Source organism: Carettochelys insculpta, chromosome 2 (assembly GCF_033958435.1).
Source record: "Carettochelys insculpta isolate YL-2023 chromosome 2, ASM3395843v1, whole genome shotgun sequence".
Classification (NCBI taxonomy): domain Eukaryota; kingdom Metazoa; phylum Chordata; order Testudines; family Carettochelyidae; genus Carettochelys; species Carettochelys insculpta.
Window position 1 is genome coordinate 113,753,336 of NC_134138.1, and position 9,509 is coordinate 113,762,844.

The window sequence follows — 9,509 nt, forward strand, 5'->3', positions numbered from 1 at the left end:
GAGCTGCCCAGTAAGCAGTGGAAGTGCTGGTAATGCTACTAGACAATACTGACCTCCTGTAGTCTGGCCAATTCTCTCGTTCGGCACCAGTCAGGTCCTGAGGGTGCTGGACTAGAGATGCTACAAATAATGCATTTCAGTTTCACACCCCAGCCTGCTGCCTGATAAACCCTGCATACAGACAGACGCTGGCATAAAAAAGAGAGAGAACTTTTACACTCACCTCATTTGTAACATGGCAGGAATCTTACTTTTCTCCATTGCCAAAATTTGCTTTGGATCAGAGACAGCGTGAGGCCCCCTGCATGCCAGGCAATTGTAGGATGGGGGCGGGGGCATGATGGTGACTTGGTTACAAGGCCATGGCAAACCCCACCCAGAGCTAGCATGCTGAGTCTGTCTGCCCAGGCTGAGAGGCACAGGGTAAACACACCCACTAGTCTGCTCAGAAACTAGCGCTACATGAGCAGAGGGCTCAACTGGGCACTGTGACCAGATGGGCATTGGCGGAGGGAGGGAAGGCAGGACAGACAAAAACTTGGGAGAGGGCGAAAGACAGGAGGAGCAGCTGACAGCTGAAGGTCTGACTCAGAGGCACCTGGGGAGAGATTTTTGGGTCTGGCAAAAACTGGAAAGGGTGTTCTTTGTGCAGGGAGCTAAAGGAGCTGCTTCCTCCTGTTTGATTCATTCTGCATTCAGAGACGCAGGACTTTGTACAGTCCTTGTAAATAAACAAGATTGCATTTGAGAAATACCTAGTGTCAGTTTCTCCTCCCAACTGGACCATGCCCCAAGCCTCAAACTTCTGCAAGCTTCTCAGGTTGAAAAGGAGCAACAATATCCTTTTATTTCATGCCTACAGTCAATGTAGATGCAATGTCATATTAGTGGGCACAACATGTATTAGCTAGCTCTCTGTGGGTGCCCAAAACCAGCCAGCTAGTCATCTTAATGTTGTTTGCTCAGCAATCTTTTGTTTTTCAGGCCCCTTATGAGGTTCCCTCTAAAAACATGGCTCGTTATGTTAAATAATGTCAATGTTGCAAACTTTAGCTAGTGATTTCTGAATACATAAAAATAAGGTTCTCTCCCCAGTCTTCCTGACAGACAGGGAGAGTGTGTGGGCAGGTTGTTCCAGAAGACGACAGTGGAATGATTATTAAGAGCTATACTTTTACAATAATAGCACTGGGAGGATTCCTTCTGCAAGATTGTTCAGTTACTTTCAGCTCCTTCTTCCTTACTGAGAATTGAAGTAAGTACTGAGCTGGGTTAGTTTTGACGCATTAGCCTCTAATTGCTGATGTGCAGCACCTGAAGGGTAAATAATAGAATGTTTTTGCTGCTTACCCTGCCCCATGACTTATCATGTTAGCATCTTCCAATGTGGATTATTGTTATCAGCTAATTCACCAAACCCGCTGCATTGGCAAGCGTTTCCTAGCTTCCGGGCTTTATGCAAAGATACCTGTGGCATATTCAAATTGATCTGAAGAGTGACTTTGAACTTGATAATTTATTTGATTTTTTTTTTCAGTAGACGTTTCATTTTGTGGAAAATCGCGACTTGGCCAATCTTCTGTACATGTGCATTTATACTGAGTGTGGTTTCCTGCTGTTGTAATCCCACATGCAAATTCCCCTCTTGAAGCTTGTACCTGCTTTCATGCCACCTCCCACACCTGGAAAAGCCTGTTAGTTTCCATGTGATAAGGGCCATCCCCCCAACCCCTCTGTTTTTTTCGAAGCACAGGAGGGCCCATTTCTGTCCTGAAGCATTCCAGAGAGAATGATGGCGTTATGCCCTTTTACAGCGTCTTCCTTCCAAGGGTCTCCAACTGATTTTGAAAGAGTGATGGATTAGCTTCCCAACAGCCTGTGAAGTAAGCATGTACTGCATACTTGGCACGCAGACTAGTTGGCCTTCCCAAGGTCACGCAGGAAATCTGTGGCAGAGCCATGAATGGAAGCCAGATTCCCTGAGACCCAATTTTATGTCCTAACCACAACTATTCCTCCTACTCTCCGTTCGGATTTGTTTGTTGTTCTCCTTTAATGGGCTTTTTCTCAGCTCTTTTGGGCAGGGCCTTTGTAGTTGGCACCTATTCTGCATTGTGCAGCTGCTGAGCTATGTGAACGATTACCAGCATTCAGGGTGAGCTAACATGTTTTCCAAAGTTTGGATGCAGGGTAATTTTAATTTGCAATACCTCTATGTACAGTTGGGATTGTGAGATCCAACCTGCCAAGAGTGAGGCCAGTGTCTTCTGCGAGAAACAAAAGTGAATTATCCCATATAACACACACTTCAAAATCCTTTGTACTGATGTCTCTTTGCATCATGCCCACTTGAATGCTGCAGTTTGTAGCACTGGCTTTGATGCCTATCCATATTTCAGGCCTGTCTATTCTCAGAATGGTACCGTAGTATAATATGAAAATATAAAAGAATAGGCAAACCTCAGGCGTGGCTAGACAGCAAAGCCAGTAATGTAAACAACAGAGTACGTTTAGGAGCAGGTTAGATAGACATCTATCAGGGAAGGTCTAGACAGTGCTTGGTCCTGCCGTGAGGGCAGGGGACTGGACTTGATCAGTCAGGGTCCCTTCCAGTTCTAGTGTTCTATGATTCTGTGAAGTAATGTAGATCAGCACTTAAGAAAAAAGCCATCATTTTCTATCACCAGAGCTTTCCACACTATGCGTGGAGAGACCAGTGCATCATGGAGCTCAGTTGACCTTAACTTGATACTCAGGCCAGGAAACTTCTTGTTGCCTTCTCTGCAGAGCAGCAAAGATCTGATTGACAATGCAGCTTTGTTTTTTGATACCGACAGATCATTTTCAAGAGGCGCTGAAGGCAGCTGCTGGTGCATCAGACAGGCAGGCTGCCTGACATTCCCTTCGTGACGTCCTTTTCAAGGATCACTCTGCTACTTGCTTGAAACCCCCCAGCCTGTTTCCAGGCACTCAGCTCTTTTATGAATGCATTTGCTGAGGACCAAGAAATATGTTTAACGTGCAACGGTAAATATTGCACAAACTAACAAGAAGTTGCATCTGATTTTATTGTTATTTTATCAGTGTATCTGCCAGGTGCCAATGCCAGACTGGCTGATTCTGCAGCTGAGCCTGCTGCAGTGGCATCTCCTGATTCACAAATGCTTAGGCAGCCCCTGAAGAAGTGGAGACTTTTCCCAGGTCTGAGCTCTTTTGGTTTCTTGTTTGCTTTTAAACATTTTTACATGTGCCAATTTCTGCTTTGGTTTTCTATCAGTGTCTCAATAGCGTTTCATAGTCATGCCAGAGAGGACCAAAACTTGGGGCTGTGTAGTGCGCAGACCAGAATTTAGCAAGCTGTTGGCCAAAGGCTGTACTTTCCAAACCTGGTGCCTAGAGTTAGGTGCCCAAATACATGTAGTGACAAAGCTTCTCCTCAACCATGGTAGGTCCCACACGTCTAGGTGGGTTGCTGGCCTCAGAAGCTCACAGCAGCCCTTCAGTTCAGGCACTGTCTCTAGGGCACCAGCTTGCTGTTCGTTGAGCTACTCTCATCACTCCCCGGGAAAAGCGGGGAAACTAAATTCCATGGTCGCTGTGGCCCTTCCAAGTCAAGTGGCACAGAGCAGGACAAACCCTTTATCAAAGCCAGCCCCTGTCCCATGTTTAAATGGGGAGAGGTTGGCGGAAGGAATCCAGGCCATACTCTTCTTTGGGTTCCAGCCCAGGAACCTTGTAAAAGAAGCTGCCTGGAAATGTCACCAGTAACAGCCTTGTGACAGCCACTTCCCCATGGCTCTCCCCAATACCTTTCTTAACCACAGGCTCTTCTTTCTGGTACCTACTTGTCTTTGCTCTTCCCAGAGCCCCCACAGCACCTTCTCTCCTCAGCTCCTGGAACACACTGAGCATACAGAAGAGGATCCCTTTTTAACCAGTCTCAGCTGGTGGTTCTTTGGCCCCACATGTTCTGATTAGTGTGACTCACTTGACTCTGGAAACCTCCTAATTGACTACAGGTGCTTTAATTAGCTTGATTGCCCTGATAGATTCTGGCAAATTCCTGCTAGTTCTTGATTAACCTCTATTAGTAGTTTATCCTGGGAACAGGGCCCTATGTAACCTGGGGCTAATCTATTTCCCTGCTATTGACTCTCCTGTAGCCCTCTGGCTTGACTCTGTCACAATGTTTGTTTGCTTTTCTAGAAGTGGTCTGATGTACATAGGTGTTGAAGCAACTGCAACTCCTATTGTCCCAACATGTTGTTCTACATCACAAGTCAGTGGTGGCTGCATAGGAAAATCAGGTCCCTGATATCTGGGAACCTAGGTTTAGGCACCCAGGTTTGCAAATGGCGTCCTCTGTGTTCTGCATGCTATGGGTGAAATGCTAGTCCAGTTGACCTCCCATTAATTTATATGTGGCCAAGATTTGATCTTATAACTTTAAAAGCTAGTGTATGCCAGTGCACAGCTCCTGAGTGCGCTATTCACAGCAGGAATCTCTCTTGGCTTGGAGCAGTTGGAATGTACCCTCCAATTCAAAATCTTTCTCGCAATTCACAGCTTTTTTGGAAGCTTGCCTTTTCCTCAATGTCTCAGCCCAGCTGGGTCTAGCTGGGCCCATGATTCTACGAAACACATTAAAAGGGGCGTTAGCATAGGAGACAGAACTCTTATAGGGACCAAACCTACACACTTCTGTACCTGAGGGGGGAGAAATGATCACAGGCTTTCCGTGTTCACCCCCTGGGTTTACATGGAGTCGGTGTGTGTGTTCCACATGAAAGCCTTCGCACCTGTAAGCCTGTCAAGGTATTTCTCCTCTTGGCTGGCATGGGAGAAAGAGAGAGTGGTGCTGCAGTTTCTATTTGTGGCGCTCAGGTACTGCAGTGCTGGAGGCTGCATAAATATCTAGAGGGAATAGGTTCTGGCATCTCTCACAGCTTTGATAAATGGCAATGTGACTGGCCAAAAAAAGATGCATTTAAATCCAAGAGCTGTACCTGCCCATAGCTTGGAATGCTATTTTTAAGTACCTTAGGGTAGTTAGAAGCAGAAATGGCTAAAGCTCATCTGTACCATCCCCACTGTTACAGGTGACTTCCTGACACTGCTGTCTATTCTTTAGTGCTTTCAGTACATTAGGAAGGAACAAGTCTGCTGATGTGGGAGGGGGCCACCATCGCCACTACTGTGATGGTAGCAGCAGCTGGAGCCTTGCAGCCTTTAAATTGCCCCCAGAGCCACGTGGCACATTCCAGGTATCTCTGAGGCCGTGTGGGGGGGGGGGAGGGGTGCTGGTGTGGCCCACTCCAGGCAACACTGAGGCCTGGCTGTCCCAGCCCCTCCCCTTCCACTTGAGGCCCTGCCCCTTCAGGGAACACAGATCCAGGCCCGGCCCCCACCTTGCCCAGGGGCCTGGCACTCTGTCGGCTCCCCTGGGAAATTGCTTCTGTGCACGTGCCTCGTTCTGTGAGCACGTTTCTGGTACTAATGCCTGCACACACCCACCGATCAACTACAGAAAGAGCCTGACTGGGAATCATCCGTGCAAAGCTGCATGCGGAGGAATAGCTGTGCCCAAAGTTTTATCAGGATGATGCTTCCATCAGGCCCCTTCAGCACCATCTTCTTACGGACTGCCTAGAGCCATAAAAGCTACAACTGCCCGGGGCGTGTTAGCTCATCCATCCCAGCTTCCTCTTATGGCAGCGTTACTCCCGACGCTTCATTGGCTAATGCCTTGTCCACAGGGTGACCATATGTCCCAGACTGGCCAGCAAAGTCCCTTTTTTAAGGTCTGTTCTGACCATCCTGATTTTTTGGGCAAGACTGGCCGTTTGTGATATGCGCTCTTGGCAGCAGATCTTCATCGGGCAAGACAACAGAACAAATGCTCATATTTGCCAAAAAAAAAAGTGTGTGTGTGTGGGGGGAAGTGACCTCTACCAGGTGCAGAGGAACATGCAGGGATGTGGGGAGGGGAGTGAAGTCACCCAGTGTGGGAAGGGACAGCGGGAGGGAGGGCTCAGAGGAGCAGCTTGAGTTGAGGGCCTGAGTGGCATGGGCAGGCCCTGCCCGAATCTGAGTTGGGGGTGAGAAGTTTGGCCTGGCTGTGGGGCAGGTAGCTGAGGTTCGTCCTGGCACAGGCTGTGGGGTGAGTGGTGCAAACTGCCCCATGCTACTGGCAGAGGCAGGGGGTAGGAGGCATGGCCTGGCATGGGGGAGGAGCCCCTCCAATCAGGGACTGATGCCAGCCCTCAGTTGGGGATGGCGGTGCAGGGCTTGGGCTACCACTGCCCCATTGTGTCACATTTTTCCAAAAAAGCAACGGAGCCAACTGCCTGGGCACGGTGGAGGAGGGGCTCCTGCTCTGCGCCCTGGAAGAGGCGGGGCTGGGCGTGGCCAGACAGTATGGTGTGGCATTCGAGCAGCAATTTAAAGGTCCTGGGGTCCTGGCCACAGCAGCGGCTGGGAGCCCAGGGCCTTTTGTATGACTGGGTCCCTGGGCAACCGCCCCTTTTGTCTTCCCCTGGCAGTGGAGCTGGGAAAGAGGGTCACCTGACAGTTGTCTGGTCAAATGTAAGGACTCCTAAGTGATGGAAGGTCAACCCCTTCTTGGACTACTAGCAACGCTCACTCAGGAATATTCAGCCTATATTTTCTCCCCTCCATTTCTTTCCACTATTCCTAGGTATTCCTTCTTTGGCTAGGCATGCAGTTCCACCTCCTCCCTGAGCGGTTACATTCTTGACATGCCAAGTAGCTGGTGGTCATGTGCCTCACAACCAAACTGTGGCTTGACAGTGCTTCTAAATCACTCCCCCTGCTCATTTTGTAGCTTATTTTGATAGCCTTGTCCTGGTAATACATGTTGCTGCTAAATAGGAGTATAATTCCAGAGCTGATTGTGCAAAAGCCCCCCAGTGGCCACCATTATTATCCTTAAATCACCCTTCCAAGTAATTAACCTACAGCAATGGACAATGGGAAAAATATAACGGTTGCTTTCCATTCCGGGAAGCTCATTAGCTTGCCAGACTACCTTGTTAGGAGTCTGATTTGTCTTGTGCATCCCCAAGTTTCACCTTCACTAAAGGCAATAATTAAAGTTACTATTATTATAACAATAAGCAAAAAAGGAAATAGACTCAGAGGGTAACCAATTTTGGCCTGGATGCACAAAAGTATCATGCTATGCCCTGTGACTACCATTAAACTCACAGTTCTGCCCTGGCAAATAGCGAGTGTGATTCTGGCAAAATGAATACTGTAGGTCCACGAGTCTCAACCAGGGCTGCATGTACACTTGGAGGTACATCTTTCAGGGGGTACTTAAGCCTATCTAGGTATTTACCTAGGTTTACAACAGGCTACATAAAAAGCAATTGCAAAGTCACTACAAACTATTTAGGCGGTTTGGCCATTTAAATAAGTAAGTAGAAAAGTTTTGTCAGACAAAATCAGGTTATTTTTTATTTTGGGTTTGGTGTGGGCCTTCTCAGGTTTGCTGGTGTATCTCCTGGTACATTGTAACTTCTAAACTGAATCCAGGGGAAGTAATTCTCTGTGCTTTTATCTACCATTTTTTAAGTTGTTCTCTAACACCTAGCAGCCAAATATGCTTTTTCACTTTCTCGGTATACTTTATCTTTTGTTATTAAATTGCCTCTTTAAGGCAATGATTTGATTCCTGTGTCCTAGAGAAGGGTTTGTTGACTAAGACCAAAATGTCAATGACCAAATTTCAACTTAATTGTTTTCTCTTTGTTTTCAAGGTCTCTCCTGAGGGAGGGTTAAGAGCATGGGGTTACCACAGGGAGATATCCCAAGCATGTCTTCATGAATTTTAAAAGGAGTTTTCTCACTTGGGTGGTGGCAGCTCCCTCCTAGGGTCAGGGAATCTGTGACTTTGGGAAGCTTCTAAGCAGAAGCCTATAGAAGCAAGGTATTGTTGAGGTCTCTTGTGGGCCCCTATATTCTGCACCCAGAGTGTCAGAGTGGGGATCAGCCTTGACACTTGGATTTGGGGGTTTGATTCAGGCTTTTCACTAGAAAAAATACTAAAAGGTCACTTAATCTTACTTTGGTCATTGTCTGAAAACCTTGTACTAAACAACTGAAAATCAAAAAATGCCTACCTATAAACAGAGTATCACTGTCAAGGCAATGAAAGTGTTTCATCTAGGCCAAGAAGTCTTTTTTGTTTTCTGCTGCTGCTTTAAATCTCATTGACAGCAAACTTTTCCTCACAAAATGATATTTCAGGGTTTTCACTCAATGTTATTGACTTTCTCTTAGTAGCAAGGCTATAAGCTAGTAATTTAAAATGTCCAGTCAATTGTTCTCCTGCCCACATTATATGCCTAATTTCCCAAAGTACATATGCCATTATACACTATTCGATCATTAACACAGCAGGTGCAGTTAGAGATTGCCTGCAGAGTGTTAATAAAAGGAATAATGAAGAACAAAATACATTTTCCAATGACTACAAAAAGTTGTCCCAGGGAATTAAAAATTGTGGTGCTGTGGCATATTGTACGTTGTATATTCTTGCTGGCCCTAATGAGCTGGGAAATCCAGTAGCAAGCTCTCGGTGCTTAAATATTTATAGAAATAAACAACTGAATTTAATGAAGACTTAGGAATAGATTCCTCTGGATCAGGGAGCTGAATAAACCAGATTTCACCCACAGCAACTCTTTATCCTCTGTTGCTTAAATTCTAATCCTATCACTGATGGCAGGAGTTAAATAAGCATTTTTTTGGGTTCAGTAACATATTCAAACCAAACCATGTCACCACTGTTGGTACCCTAATTATGTAACTCAGTCTCTGTCCCCTGCCCTCATCTTTTGTTTTTAATACAGACGTAAAGCTGCTATTCTATGTAAGGATGGGGTCATTATTTAAAGTATGTAATCATGAGCTCTTGTTCAAATTTAACATTGTTTTAAATGAAAGCTCTTGTTCTTGCCACACTTTCAAATTCTGTTATCATCTGTTGGACAGTTTGACTTCTGGACTTGGACTAGACAATTCTGAATTTTGCATAGAAAACAAAGCATGTTGTCCAGCTGTCAGAATATAGTGTCTACTTTGGGATTTCTTTTAACTACATCAGAAAACCAGAGAACAACAAAACAGAAAACCAACGGGCTTTATTTATTGAAGAGAAAATATGGACAACGGGTACCAACAGCTCCATATTTTTTGCTTCTGCATTCTTTTTTTTTCTTTTTTTCTCGTATGTCTTGAGAAACTGAGAGTAAAGAGAGAGACACATCTTCTGGGGCTGCCTTATGGAGCAGCAAGCTGCAGTAAGTAATAGAAGTCTGAGGTCCAAACATTTCACAGTTTACGGACTAGCCTGACTTTGAACTTTATGAGGATCAAAGAAAATTTGACGGAATCAACATAGCCAGGAAATGCAAAATTCCACTTGAAGAAGGGAATAAGAATGATGCTTTCTGAGTGCAAATTGTGTATTGGCAGGAATGCTG